Consider the following 16,318-nt stretch of genomic DNA (forward strand, 5'->3'; position numbering starts at 1 on the left):
CAATTTGCTTTTTTCATAGTGAAGTACCCATGTTTTTTACCAAGTCAACTTTTGGTTTTCTTCCTTGTTTTAAATACTTGAACTACATCATTTTTCATAGTGAAGTACCGATGTTTTTTACCAAGTCAGCTGTAACATCCCAAATTTTCAATTTGGAATGTTATACATTAGATCATCATTGCATATCATATTTTATTTTGCATTTTGGTTGATCCTAGAAAATTCTACGCAACTCAAGGACCCACGAAGAGAGTTGGGGATTTCGTTATTTTCATATTTGAGTTTTCTCAAATTTTGAGAATAGGATCATTTGATTTTATTTATTTTATCATCAATTATTTCTATTACAAAAATATGAGAGAGGGAATAAAATGACTTTCCCAAAACAGAGAAATATTGAGGATTCAATAATAAAATTAAATAAGATTTTATTTCGGAGTTTTTCGGTGTTTTATTTGAATTTAGGAAAAATGTGCGTTTTTCAAAATTGCATTTAGGGCTCAAATAAATGTTCACTCTGTCGGGCTTGATTTTAGAAGCCCGGGAAAATTTATTTCGGGATTTTTGAAGTCCGTTTAGTATTTATTTTTATTTTTTTCATCTGAGTGTAACTATTTAAAAAAAAGGGGAACCGGCCTACGGGCCGTGTCCGACTAGGACTCCCGGCCCGTAGGGGCTTTATAAGCCGGCCCACCCCGGGGGGGAACCCTAGCCCAGCGCCCCGCCCCAGCCCCGCACCCGCCGCCGCCGCCGCCCCGCCGCGCCGCTCGTCGCCCGCCGCCGCCGCGCCGCCCGCCGGAGCCGCCGCCCCGCCGCACGCTCGCCGAGGTTCGCCGCCGCCTCGTAGTCCGTGCCGCCTGTTTTTTTTAGAAAACCGAACGGTTTTCCTTCGGTTTATTTTCGTTTTTTTTAGTTTTCGTTTTTTAGATCGGTTTTTTTTGGTTTAGGTTAAATAGCAAGCGTTCGCTCGTTTGTTCGTTTAAATGAACACGTTCATCGTTTAGATCTGGGTAACGAACGTTCGTTTGTTAATCCATTCGTCGTTTTCTTTTCTCGGATTAAATCCGCGATTTTTCTGCTCGCGATTCCTGATCCGATTTTCGTTTTAGTATAACTTTTCGCTCGTTTATCGGAATCAGGCGATTCAAGCGCCTAGAGTTTCGTCTCGAAACCCTCTATCCGTTTAACCAACTTAAACAAGATTTTGCTACTGTAAAACTTGCCCTAGATCCAGATTACTAGAACGAAGTCGTTTTCTTTCACCGTTTGACTTTCGTTGCTTCGTTCGATTTGATTCTTTTTGCCAACCGGAGTTCTTAAGTTGAACCTTCTGGTTAGATCTCTTATTTGAGTTTTATCTGTGCATTAGATGAGTGCTTATTGTATGCTTGTTTGTTTGTTTGCGATAGAGTACCCGGAGTGCGCCGCCTGTTACTTCGAATCGTTAGGTTTCCCGGATCATCAGCAAGGCAAGTAACACTTTGATCATACCTTTTCTACTACCCAGTTTTATTGCATTAGATCAATCCACACACATTGCATGATTAGGATCTAATTAAATTGTGGGATGGGAAGTAGATGAGGTAGTACCTATTACCTATTATTTTTAAACCTTTGGGAGTTACTTCTACGTTTGCTTATCATGTCATGCTATGCTAGTAGACGTGGATTGGGTGAGTGATATCCATGACAGATGTGAGATTGTTAATTGATGGTTTATCTAAGGTGGCAACTTAAACACACATCTGGGTGGATTGAGGCACCTGGGTATTCCAGGACTTGCCTGTTTTCTTTTGGACCGCCACCCGGGCTCAAAGGGGTCATAAGACTATTCATACTAGAAACTTCTGTGTGCAGCCACAAGCTATTATGGGCTCTAGCATAGTTGACTAAGTCGTGCGAACTCTTACAGTGGTAGACTAGCAGATGTAGGCGATGTAGGTGGTACGGTCTACCCGATCATAAGGAGCTAGCGCTTCTGAAAGACTATGTCTCGGTCATCCGTCTTCTCAAACACCATGTAGTGCGAGAAACCAAACGGAAGCGATCGAGTCTTGTGGGGAAAAGTGCGCAAACCTCTGCAGAGTGTAACAAACTAATCATGGTTAGCCGTGTCCCCGGTTATGGACATCTTGAGTATCTAGTACCTGGATTTTCATGTGAATCTCAACATGTTACTCTAAATTAATTTTGTTGGGTTATGTTTAATGATGATGCTTAATTGGGATTGAGAATGCTATCAACCATTCTCAATGTTTAACAACCACCATGATAGTAATTACATTTTATTCCTTTGAAGTAGGGAAAAATTGTCTTTACGCAAAAACTGTAATCGTAGAGCTTTCCACCAGCCAAATATGCATATAGTATAGCTGTTCATTCCATTACTCTCTATGTGTTACCTTGCCAGCATATTCCATGTGCTGGCCCGTTTCGGGCTGCAACGTTAATGTTGCAGACTTTTCAGACGACGATTAATGAGTTTTAGGTCGTGGTTCTATACTCAGTGATGCCGTTGGAGTTGATGGACTCACTTATCTTTCAAGCCTTCCGCTGTTATCGTTATTAGATGGCCTTAAGCCATATTTATTGTAATAAGTTCTCTTTTGAGACACTCGATGTAATAAGTGTGTGATTGCTACTCTACTATAAATCCTCCGAGTACTGTGTGGTGTCAGCATTACTGATCCAGGGATGACACCGGAGCACATAGATCAGACTGTTTGAGATCTGATCGCTACAAGAGATGGTATCAGAGCACACGCTAACTGTAGGACACAACCACTAAGCTACAGACCTAGATCACTCTCTTCTCTTCTGACTTCTCATCTTTTCTACTCTTTAGGATGGCGGATGCAAGGAACAAGTTCACACAACCGGATGGAGATACACCCTTTGGACGTCACTTGAAGGAAGTCACTAGATACCTGAACATAGGAGTACCAAGCTTCACGGGAACCTACAACGCCACTTTACCTGAAAAAGAGCGCTGGATGATTCAAGTTCAAGTTCCAGGAAGAACGTTCATGCCAGTCACTGAGCCCATAGAGTTTTCTTTTGATGCACCAACTTGGAGTCTAGGAAAGAGCATGGCAGCTCACATCGCCATGGGACGCATTGGAGAAGTCTACCGCAAGGATCTCAAGAATACTATCTACCAGATTTATGGGCGCCGAGATGAACACTGGGAGATGATCAGCACCAGGAAGGATAGATCAATTGCAGCTTTTATCCAGGAGCTAAACCAGCACATTCGCCGACAGGAGAACCAGATGTGCGCCGACATGATAGATCTGAAGAAGGCTAAGACTAGAATCAAGGAACTGGAGGAAGAACTCAAGGCTACATGTGAAGATTATGAAGAGGAAATTGAAGTATTGGTGGAGAAGAATGACGACCTGATCAAGAAGATTGGAATATTTATGGGAGGCCCGACACCCGTAGATGAAGACGAAGAACCCAAGGAGATTAGCCCGGAAGACTACATCATCATCGACGGCACCGACTCGGAAGCAGATAGTAGCGATGATGACTATGTTGATGAAGCAGGAGCAGATATTATGGAGTCAACGACCGTAGAATATTTCTAATAGACCACCTCATCAGTAGTAGTAGTCCACCATGTAAATATAGTAGCCCGAGCACTTTTGCGATAGTTAGATCGATTGTATGCCCTTGTTTGATTGATTGAAGTGAATTGTTTGCTTTTGCCTCATGTGCATATGGGTAGTGTTTTCTCTTTAGACCCTCTCTATTCTTATATATCATCTTTTCTAAACCCTCAGATGCCTCCGAGACGTGACCCCGGTTTTGCTTTCCCACCGGAGCTCACCCAGTTGATCCAGCAGCAGAACACATTGATGCAGTTGCTAGTCCAGAATCAGAATCAGGGGAACAACAACAACAACCCACCACCACCACCACCACCTGTTGACCACTTAGCCCGTTTTCTTAGGCTGAATCCGCCGGTGTTTTCCAGTAGCACCGAGCCGATAGTAGCAGATGATTGGCTCCGCAAGACAGCTAGGGAGTTGACCACAGCAGGATGCACAGATGCGGAGAAGGTGAAGTTTGCCGCACATCAGTTAGAAGGACCCGCAGCATCATGGTGGGAGAATTTCACAGCCACTTTCCCAGTAGACACTGTCACATGGGACCAGTTTCAGCAGGCTTTCCGTACTGCCCATGTTTCAGCAGGAGCTATGGCCATGAAGAAGCGTGAGTTTCGCAACTTGCGCCAAGGAGGAAGGACAGTTGGCCAGTATGTGGAGGAATTTAGTAAGTTAGCACGTTATGCCCCAGATGACGTCGCTACGGATGCAGCTAAGCAAGAGAAGTTTCTGGAAGGACTGAATGATGAGTTGAGCATGCAGTTGATGGTAGCCACCTTCAATAACTACCAGGAGTTGGTAGATCGTGCTCTTATGATTGAAGGGAAGCAGCAGCAAATTGAGAATCGCAAGAGGAAGTATGGACAAGGAAAGTACAATTCAGGAGCTCAGCAGAAGCCACGTTTTACCCCTAGACCGGGAGGACATTTTCAGCATACCCATGGAGGAGGTAGCTCGCACAATCACAATGGCACCAAGAATGGTAATGGCAATGGAGGAAGCAACGGCCAGAACCGCACCAACCCCTCAACCCCAGCCAAGAAGGACTTGAGCCAAGTCACTTGCTATAAGTGTTCGAAGACCGGACATTATGCCAATGAATGTCCTGAAGGCCAAAATGGCAATGGAAGTTCTGGGAAGAAGCCGAACCCTTTCAACAGGGGACAGGTGAACCACGTTAGCGTGGAGGAGGTTGAAGCTCAGCCCGATGCAGTAATAGGTAAGTTTTTGGTTAAGTCATTTACTGCACTCGTTCTTTTTGATACTGGTGCATCGCATTCATACATCTCAAGGGGATTTGTGGATAAGTATAACCTACCAACCCAAGCCCTTAGGTCACCCATGTTAGTAACCTCGCCCGGAGCAGAGTATGTGGCTAGTCTATGGTGTGATCGGTTACCATTAAGGATTGGTAACTATGTTTTTCCCTCAGACCTAATAGTATTGGAATCTCAAGGATTGGATGTGATATTAGGCATGGATTGGTTATCAAAGTATGAAGGGAATATTGAGTGTGCTAGTAAGTCAATTTTGCTTACCACACCAGAAGGGAGAAGGATCAAGTATGTATCCCGGCATGTGCCAAAGAGGACCCAAGTAAATTGCCTAACAGGAGTTGTGCAGGAGGAAGTACCAGTGGTAAGGGATTTCCCTGATGTATTTCCAGAAGAGTTGCCAGGCATGCCACCGGATAGAGATATTGAGTTCTTGATTGAGCTATTGCCCGGCACTGGGCCAATATCAAAGAGACCTTATAGGATGCCAGCAAAGGATTTGGTGGAAATTAAGAAGCAGATTAAGGAGTTACTGGATAAGGGATATATTCGCCCAAGTTCTTCACCTTGGGGATCGCCAGTACTTCTAGTGGAGAAGAAGGATGGATCGTTAAGGATGGTTGTTGATTATCGAGGATTGAACGAAGTAACGATCAAGAACAAGTACCCACTACCAATGATCAACGATCTGTTTGATCGATTGCAAGGAGCTAAGGTATTTTCCAAGATCGATCTGCGATCAGGATACCACCAGTTGAAGATTCGAGAACAGGATATTCCGAAGACAGCTTTTACCACCAGGTATGGGCTGTATGAGTATACCGTTATGTCATTTGGTCTGACTAATGCGCCTGCCTACTTTATGAACATGATGAACAAAGTGTTTATGGAGTTTTTGGAGAAGTTCGTCATAGTGTTCATTGATGATATCCTGGTTTATTCGAAGAATGAAGAGGAGCATAAGGAGCATTTGCGTTTGGTACTTGGAAAGCTCAGAGAACACCAATTATATGCCAAGTTCAGCAAATGTGAGTTTTGGTTGAAAGAAGTAGGATTCCTCGGACACGTTATATCCGGAGAAGGTATAGCAGTAGATCCCGCTAAAGTTGAAACCGTGACCAAGTGGGAAGCCCCAACAACAGTTGGAGAGATCCGGAGTTTTCTTGGACTCGCAGGATACTACCGGAGATTTATTGAGAATTTCTCAAAGATTGTGAAGCCTATGACTGAGTTGTTAAAGAAAGATACCAAGTTCATATGGACAGAGGAGTGTGAGGCTAGTTTTCAGGAGTTGAAGAAACGCTTGGTTACCTCACCAGTGTTGATTTTGCCAGACCAGACCAAAGATTATGAGGTGTACTGCGACGCTTCACGTCGAGGACTTGGAGCAGTGCTTATGCAGGAAGGGAGAGTTGTTTCATATGCCTCAAGACAACTGAAGCCCCATGAGTTGAATTATGCTACGCATGATTTGGAGTTAGCAGCCGTAGTGCATGCTTTGAAAACATGGAGACATTTCCTCATTGGAAACCATTGTGAGGTGTACACGGATCATAAGAGTTTGAAGTACATTTTCACACAGAAGGAGTTGAATCTCAGACAAAGGAGATGGTTGGAGCTTATCAAAGATTATGATATGAAATTACATTATCATCCCGGAAAGGCTAATGTAGTAGCTGACGCATTAAGCCGTAAGAGCCATGTCAATACGTTAATGACGGGAGAAATACCCAAGGAGTTAGCAGAAAATCTTCGTGAACTATGTTTGGAAATAGTTCCGAGAGGCTATGTAGCAGCATTGGAGATTCAGTCAACTTGATGGATAGAATCAGGGAAGCTCAGAAGACTGACAAAGAGGTTGCCGCTATAAAGGAGAAACTGAGCAAAGGAAAAGCTAAAGGATTTCGTGAGGATGAGCACGATACCCTATGGTTTGAAGACCGTGTTTATGTGCCCAATAACCCGGAGATCAGGAAGTTGATTTTGCAAGAGGCACACGACTCACCGTATTCGATTGGATTTGAAGGATATTTTCTGGTGGACCGGAATGAAGAAGGATATAGCGGAGTATGTAGCAGTTTGTGATGTATGCCAGAGAGTAAAGGCAGAGCATCAGAAGCCAGCAGGATTGTTACAACCATTGCCGATACCCGAATGGAAGTGGGATAAGCTAGGCATGGATTTTATCACGGGTTTGCCCAGGAACTCGTTCAGGCTATGACTCAATTTGGGTTGTAGTTGATCGATTGACGAAAGTAGCTCATTTCATCCCAGTAAAGACCACTTACACCAGTGCTAAGTTGGCAAAGATATACATGACCAGAATAGTATGTCTGCATGGAGTTCCAAGGAGTATCGTATCAGATAGAGGAATCCAGTTTACCTCAAAGTTCTGGAAGCAGTTGCATGAAACTTTGGGAACCAGGCTAGAATTCAGTACATCTTTTCATCCACAGACAGATGGACAGACCGAGAGAGTCAATCAGATTTTGGAGGATATGCTGAGAGCTTGTGCGCTAGATTATGGATCTAGTTGGGACGACAATCTGCCATATGCCGAGTTCTCTTACAACAACAGTTACCAAACCAGTTTGAAGATGGCCCCTTTCGAAGCCTTGTACGGAAGGAGGTGCAGGACACCGCTGTCGTGGGACGAAGTTGGAGACCGCCGATTGTTTGGACCTGACTTGATTAAAGAGTCTGAACAGAAGGTGAAATTGATTCGTGATAGGCTCAAGGTAGCCCAGTCCAGACAGAAAAGTTATGCAGATTCTAAACGCAAGGAGACAGTTTACGAAGTCGGAGATAGAGCTTATCTTCGAGTATCTCCACTTCGGGGAACAAAGCGTTTGGGAGTTAAGGGGAAGTTAGCACCATGATTTGTAGGACCATATCGAGTTTTGGAGTGTATGGGAGAAGTGGCCTACAAGTTGGAATTGCCTGAAGGATTGTCAGGAGTACATGATGTGTTCCACGTTTCTCAGTTGAGGAAGTGTCACGCGGAGATGGCTGACATACCATTGAGAGACACAGTGCCTTTGAAAACTATTCAGTTGGATAACGATTTGACCTACGAGGAGAAAACAGTTAAGATCCTCGAGTTTGCCAGCCGAGTTACCCGCAGCAAAGTTATCAAGTTTTGCAAAGTTCAGTGGAGCCACCACTTAGAGGATGAAGCCACCTGGAAACAGGAGGAAGATTTGCTCAAAGACCACCCTCACCTATTTTCTAGCCAACCCGAATCTCGAGGGCGAGATTCATCTTAAGGGGGTAGGTTTGTAACATCCCAAATTTTCAATTTGAAATGTTATACATTAGATCATCATTGCATATCATATTTTATTTTGCATTTTGGTTGATCCTAGAAAATTCTACGCAACTCAAGGACCCACGGAGAGAGTTGGGGATTTCGTTATTTTCATATTTGAGTTTTCTCAAATTTTGAGAATAGGATCATTTGATTTTATTTATTTTATCATCAATTATTTTTATTATAAAAATATGAGAGAGGGAATAAAATGACTTTCCTAAAATAAAGAAATATTGAGGATTTAATAATAAAATCAAATAAGATTTTATTTCGGAGTTTTTTGGTGTTTTATTTGAATTTAGAAAAAAAATGTGCGTTTTTCAAAATTGCATTTAGGGTCAAAATAAATGTTCACTTTGTCGGGCTTGATTTTAGAAGCCCGGGAAAATTTATTTCGGGATTTTTGGAGTTCGTTTAGTATTATTTTTTCTTTCGAGCGTAACTATTTAAAAAAAAAAAGGAAACTGACCTATGGGCCGTGTCTGACTAGGACTCCCGGCCCGTAGGGGCTTTATAAGTCGGCCCACCCCGGGGGGGAAACCCTAGCCCAGTGCCCCGCCCTAGCACCCCGCCCCAGCCCCGCACCCGCCGCCGCCGCCCCGCCGCGCCGCCCGCCAGAGCCGCCGCCCCGCCGCACGCCCGCCGAGGTTCGCCGCCGCCTCGTAGTCCGCGCCGCCTGTTTTTTTAGAAAACCGAACGGTTTTCCGTCGGTTTATTTTCTTTTTTTTAGTTTTCTGTTTTTTTAGATCGGTTTTTTCGGTTTAGATTAAATAGCAAGCGTTCGCTCGTTTGTTCATTTAAACGAACGCGTTCATCGTTTAGATCTGGATAACGAACGTTCGTTCGTTAATCCGTTCGTCGTTTTCTTTTCTCGGATTAAATCCGCGATTTTTCTGATCGCGATTCCTGATCCGATTTTCGTTTTAGTATAACTTTTCGCTCGTTTATCGGAATCAGGCGATTCAAGCGCCTAGAGTTTCGTCTCGAAACCCTCTATTCGTTTAACCAACTTAAACAAGATTTTGCTACTGTAAAACTTGCCCTAGATCCAGATTACTAGAACGAAGTTGTTTTCTTTCGTCGTTTGACTTTCGTTGCTTCGTTCGATTTGATTCTTTTTGCCAACCGGAGTTCTTAAGTTGAACCTTCTGGTTAGATCTCTTATTTGAGTTTTACCTGTGCATTAGATGAGTACTTATTGTATGCTTGTTTGTTTGTTTGCGATAGAGTACCCGGAGTGCGCCGCCTGTTACTTCGAATCGTTAGGTTTCCCGGATCATCAGCAAGGCAAGTAACACTTTGATCATACCTTTTCTACTACCCAGTTTTATTGCATTAGATCAATCCTCACACATTGCATGATTAGGATCTAATTAAATTGTGGGATGGGAAGTAGATGAGGTAGTACCTATTACCTGTTTATTATCAAACCTTTGGGAGTTACTTCTACGTTTGCTTATTATGCCATGCTATGCTAGTAGACGTGGATTGGGTGAGTGATATCCATGACAGATGTGAGATTGTTAATTAATGGTTTATCTAAGGTGGCAACTTAAACACACATCTGGGTGGATTGAGGCACCTGGGTATTCCAGGACTTGCCTGTTTTCTTTTGGACCGCCACCCAGGCTCAAAGGGATCATAAGACTATTCATACTAGAAACTTCCGTGTGCAGCCACAAGCTATTATGGGCTCTAGCATAGTTGACTAAGTCGTGCGAACTCTTACAGTGGTAGACTAGCAGATGTAGGGGATGTAGGTGGTACGGTCTACCCGATCGTAAGGTGCTAGCGCTTCTGAAAGACTATGTCTCGGTCATCCGTCTTCTCAAACACCATGTAGTGCGAGAAAACAAACGGAGGCGATCGAGTCTTGTGGGGAAAAGTGCGCAAACCTCTGCAGAGTGTAACAAACTAATCATGGTTAGCCGTGTCCCCGGTTATGGACATCTTGAGTATCTAGTACCTGGATTTTCATGTGAATCTCAACATGTTACTCTAAATTAATTTTGTTGGGTTATGTTTAATGATGATGCTTAATTGGGATTGAGAATGCTGTCAACCATTCTCAATGGTTAACAACCACCATGATAGTAATTAAATTTTATTCCTTTGAAGTAGAGAAAAATTGGCTTTACGCAAAAACTGTAACCATAGAGCTTTCCTCCAGCCAAATATGCATATAGTATAGCTGTTCATCCATTACTCTCTATGTGTTACCTTGCCAGCATATTCCATGTGCTGACCCGTTTCGGGCTGTAACGTTAATGTTGCAGACTTTTCAGACGACGATTAATGAGTTTTAGGTCGTGGTTCTATACTCAGTGATGTCGTTGGAGTTGATGGACTCACTTATCTTCCAAGTCTTCCGCTGTTATCGTTATTAGATAGCCTTAAGCCATATTTATTGTAATAAGTTCTCTTTTGAGACACTCGATGTAATAAATGCGTGATTGCTACTCTGCTATAAATTCTCCGAGTACTGTATGGTGTCAGCATTACTGATTCAGGGATGACACCGAAGCACAGAGATCAGACTGTTTGAGGTCTGGTCGCTACATCAGCTTTTGTTTTTTCCTTCCTTATTTTAAATACTTGAACCCCATCATTTTTATTTAGCGGACTTCTGTTCGTACTATAGTGAACAAATATCTCTCAAAACAAGCATGTTCTATGCTCTTTTTTTCAGAAAATCTAAGAATTATTTTTACCGCGTATAACTCTGATTTTCCCCACCACACGTTCCATCCCTATCCTGTTCCATCTTACATCATCTTCTCAGCCACGCACGCCACACTACACAATCCTTTTCTGCAACCCCATCTAGGACAATAATGCATAACATGGAGTACAAGCAGCATCCGGGATGAACCAGTGGCGCTTTTGTTTGCTTGCTACAACCGCGCCTAGAGTGGAAGACACCAGCAAGTGGGGCGAGGATGTGAGCAGCGGTAGTGTTGCACCCGCGCTGGAGGAGTTGCCCGGTGGCCGGCTGTGTACGGGGGTGATGATGGGCGGTGCAGCGGAGGGGCACGGCTGCGGCCTATAGTTTTCTCTAATAATGTTTATAAGCATATACCTGTAGTTGAACTTGGTGTACAACCGTAGTAGAACTTCACCGCGAACGACGCATAGCCGTCGTACGTGGCATATTGACTTCCTGAGTTCTGCTTTAGACACAAATAAAAATAGCTTATGTAGGCCGAACACGAAGACAAATCAGTTGGGCGTGGGCAGTTTCAAGGATTTGAGTGTGCTCGCACTGAAATACAAAACTACACAACTCATTTTTCATTGAGGCATTAACACGAACACTTTGAAGTGCATCATACAGTGCCATTGATCCTCGCCGGCGGCCGCTACACGACCACACCTTTTTTGGTCCCCAGAAGTGTTCAGGGAGAAAACTGTTGTAGCCTGAAAATGTCCAGACACACAAAAATGTTCAAAGACAAAAATGTTCAGAGAGAATTAACAGCCTTAGCCTGAACACATGCAGATGAAATTTCAGAGAAAAATACCATCGCCGTTCTCCTTCTCTATCAGCAGTAGTAGAAATGCACAAATTAAAATAACTATAAGTGAAAATCTAGTTGTTCCCGTAGCATCCATGGCCCGTCATGAAACTCCTGAGTAGTAGTTGGTAGTAGGAGGACATGTAACTCTAGCATTGAACTTGGAAGGTCATTCTTGGGCAAAGACTTGAGCGCCTCACAATTACTGATCTCCAGATTTTTGAGAGAAACCGGGAGGCTGTTGGGCAGCGCCTTGATGGCATAACAATAGGAAATCTCCAATTTTTCCAGAGATCTCAGGATATTGTTCGACAACGACTTGATGGCATAAGAGTAGATGATATGTAATCCCCAAACTTGGTGTATAGATGAAGTAAAACTTATTTTTAATCCACGGCTGTAGTGGAACTTGTCCTCGAGCAGGAAAGAGCGGTGCGACATCGAGCATAGCCGGAGCCAGCTCGTCTGCAGGTGGATGGCTTGGCCTGGGGTAGTGCGCTGCTACCGCATTGTGTGGCCGACGGTGGGATACACGGCGGCTGTTCCCGGAGGAATGCGTGGTGGTGGCAAGGAATCTGAATGCGAATAGAAGATGAACTTCTAACCTGCAGTTATTTACCATTTTGATTTTCCTCTCACAAATTGAACTTCTACCTTGTAGTTTTTTTGCACTGAATTAATCTCAGTTGTTGAACTTCCAAACTATAGTTGACTAAGCAATCCTAAGTCACGAACGCAAGGGAGAGAGCATGATCCTCTGCTCATGTTAATGATATACAGGAAGACCATCAGTAGAAAGCACCTCTTATCAATTTTTAACCAAAATTTGTAGCTTTCTTAGTAAGCAAACAAAGAAGAACGTCTTCAAATAAAAGATTTGCTCCAAGACGATGGGGAAGCACCACTTATCATCGCTTCAACCACGGACAACAACAAGTTCAAACCAGAAAAACATGGCTGAACTGCAGCAGCACCACCGAGAGAAAAAATGGGTAGGTGAGAATTCATCTGTATTCAGCTGCGGTTGTGAACCTCCAAGGGATGCGTACCTGAACGGCTAGAGGAGGCGCCGATTAACACCGTGGTGCGGCAGTGAAGCTGCACCTGTAGGAGGCTGCGCGGTGGGGGAGCCTCCGCCCAGCAGCATCACCGGGGAGATGGAGGAGTGGGGCAGCAGCCCATTGACGTGCGGGGATGGCTGGGTTGTTGTCCTGGCGAGGCGAGGTCCTGGCTAAAATGGATGAGAAGAGGGGCGGTGCTCGCTGGCGTGGTTGTGGCGGAGGAGAGATCCTGGCGGAGGTGGGGTGCGGCCGCAGTAGCTAGGTCGGGTCGGGGAGCAGAGGCGGGGGCTAGGGAGGTCGCGCAGCGGCGGGGATTCCGGGAGGCCGGGCAGTGGCGGGGAGTCCCGGCAGGTCGCGGGGCAGCGGGGTTGTCCGGGCGGTGATGGGATCAGGGGATCGGGGTGAAGGTGGTCTGGTGGAGCCGTGGAGGTCGGGTCGGGGTGGTTTTTTCCTTTTATTTTTTTCGCTGCCGATTCGGGGAGTTCGGGAACGTCTGACCGTCCTATATAGGGCACGTCGTGATGTTATTGTAATTCTGGGATTAAAATAATGCTATTATATATATCAATTAGGTTTCAAGTGCGTATTTGTTGGTGAAAATGTTGTTCCATGAAAATTATATTTTGTATTACTCATGTCGCCTATAAAGTATATCGCACAACCTTATAACTTCTTACTCCATTTTTAAATTTGTACTAGTCCTTTATACTGTATATTGCGCTACTCGTACTACTACCTCCCTCCTGGTTTATTGGTCCCCTTCGTAATTTGTGTTAAATTTTGACCATAATTTTAACTAACTAAATGATAATGCATGTCACAAAAATTATATCATTTGATTTGTATTTGAACATAGTTTCATATGGTATAATTTTTCATGTCATGCATTGATATTTTGTTAGTTAAACCTATGGTTAAAATGTGACACCAAATACAACTAGTAAGTCGTACAGTAGTAGTACTATTATACGTTGTCAAATTATTCATCATCTCATCACATTGAATTGCCGTGACAACACGCTGCGCGTGAGGTGACACAAGAGTCATGGCAGCATGTTCGAGTATTGGGGACTTCAGATTTGGAGTACCACTTATCTGTCGAAATCTTTCATTATTCACTTAAAATAGTCGATTGATCATACATTGAGTACCATATAATTAGAATTAATTGATGCAAGTCCAAGAAGGATTGGCCGGTGCTGCCAGCGGGCGTCAAGTTCTATCCCATCGATCAGGAGCTGATCGAGCACCTTGAGGCCAAAGTGAGTGCTGACAGCGCGAGATCTCACCCTCTCATCAATTTGTTCATCCCAACCATCGACGGCGAGCACGGCATATGCTACACCCATCCTAAGAAACTTTCAGGTGAGACACCGATCGGCCGTCTACTTGCACAAACATATTCCTTTGTTTATAGCTCTATTTTTCTTTTTAGACGCAGACCTAGTGAAGCAATTACAATTTGGCAGTTAATAAAAAGTGAAACAAGTGACTGCAACATGCCAAAGATGTTATGGAAATGCTAACTACGTACACTAAAATCTGTATTCGACAATACTGCAGGTTTCACACTGAGTGGCCTAAGCAAGCATTTCTTCTAGCGCAACTCCAGGGCGTTCAAAAGGGGCACGTGGACGCGTCGCAAGATACAGTTGGAGTGTGGCATGCACGCGATATGGCACAAGACCGGCAATACCTTGCTGGTGATGGTCAACGGACGACAGACGTGCAGCAAAATGGTTCTGGTGCTGCACACCAATAAAAACTTCGACCAGCAGAGGACCAACTGGGTGATGCAAGAGTACCACCTCGGGGACCTGGAGCAAGATAAGGAGCGGCAGCTGGTCCTCTGCAAGATTTTCTACCAGACAAACACTAGGGCCAGGACTAAAAAGATTATAAGTTAGTTTGGTATTGGTACTTGTACTACCTGGTCGTCTGCAAGTTGGTATTGTTGTTAACGATCTTTTGGTAGAACTTGGCATTTGCTTCCAACCATCATGTCGAGGGTCAACATGGATATAAAGTTGAATCATTTGTTTCGAAACGAATTTTCAGGCACCTAATTTTTATTTGATGGGTAGCATAAGCACCTGCCGTTTGAATTCCCAGTTCTCTAAAAAATTACATCTTCGAAGTACGCAGGGGATCCATCTGGTTTGACAGGCTGATAGTTGGACGCAACACGTCAGAACCGTGTTGTGGCATGCCAAGCTCAGTTGCAAAATGTTAAAAGAGAGGAGCGATGGATTTGGGCCTTCCAGAATAGTTAAGTATCGCGACCTCGGTCGTGAAACGCCTCCCATGAACTAAAAATGCCTAGTCCGTTATTATTAGTTGAAATATGTAAAATATTCCATAATGAAAATAAATATGTAAAATGCAGTGAATTTAGTCTGTGTTCACTAAAAACCATCCGATTTGCATGAACTTCGTCTGTGGAACCACAAGTCAGTTGTCCATACAGAGCCTAACTATACGAAACCAGCAGGTCCATGGCCGTACGCAAGCAAGTGCATGCACTTATTATCACGATGGAATAATAATGCTGACGTATGAGACGGTGAAACCCATGAAGTCTTCAACGTAGTTAATAAACGAGAGAATTCTGCAAATACAGACTGATAACTGGGATCCAGCAGGTATATTGTTTTTTCAGGTCGACCAAGTTTCAACTGGGACGGTGGAACTGTGTATATGAACTAATAATATGAAAAGGGAAGTTTATGTATTTTCAATATAATAATACATAAAGTTACCTTTTCATATTTACATCCTTATTTTTTGGTTATTGTTTTCCCTCCCAGCGCTGATTTTTTTACCACTGGTTTTCCCTTAAACCAACTCAATTATACCACGTCTTATTAGCTTACAAAAGCAAAACGATATTTTTTTGGCAAATCAATAAGTTCTTAAAAATAATTGTTTATCATTTCTAGATTAAAACAGTTTGGACTACGCCAAAATATGCAAAATAAGGTTGAACTTTTTGACCATGGTCCTGGGTAGAAAATGGGTTGTAATAAATTCCTTAAGAATTAGTAAATGGGCTGCAAATTATTTTAAAAAATAGCAAACAAGCTCTATGTTGTCTGCTACAGATTTGGAGGCTGACTTGTGGGCCTACTAAGTTCATGCATACACAAGATTTCTCAAAAAAAGAAACTTAGTCAACAATCGACTCTACCAGCGTCAGACCGCTAGATGTCAATCAAACGGCAATCGTACTTCTTCAGTCTCTGATCTTCCTGCTCTAGCCTCCCAAACCAGCGCCGCCTGGTCCCGCCTCCCATGGCCGGCTATGCTGTCGGGCAGGCCTCACGGCCCCACCATACTCGCATCCTTGGCCGGGCTATCCCTCTACTCGCCCACACCTCCTGTTATTCTCCGGCAACGGCAACCTCACATTATGGCTGAACAAGTAAACGCACGTACCCACTCCGTGTGGGAAACAACTGTCGACTCTTCCTCAGCTCCAGGTCGTTCCCTTACTTGGCCACGCCATCGTCCACCACCTTGGTGCTCTCGGCACGGCGTGGTCAACGAA

The 16,318-nt window shown here is 43.9% G+C and overlaps 1 long non-coding RNA gene across 1 annotated transcript; it reads right to left on the bottom strand.

The window, feature by feature from the left end:
• Positions 1-10,850: 10,850 nt before the first annotated feature.
• On the bottom strand, positions 10,851-13,234 carry LOC123043301 (uncharacterized). Its single transcript, XR_006419129.1, has 2 exons — positions 12,760-13,234; positions 10,851-11,612 (listed from the first exon to the last, which is right to left on the bottom strand). It is a non-coding gene; the product is annotated as an uncharacterized lncRNA (long non-coding RNA).
• Between the last annotated feature and the right edge of the window lie 3,084 nt (positions 13,235-16,318).

This window comes from Triticum aestivum, chromosome 1A, assembly GCF_018294505.1.
Source record: "Triticum aestivum cultivar Chinese Spring chromosome 1A, IWGSC CS RefSeq v2.1, whole genome shotgun sequence".
Classification (NCBI taxonomy): Eukaryota; Viridiplantae; Streptophyta; class Magnoliopsida; order Poales; family Poaceae; genus Triticum; species Triticum aestivum.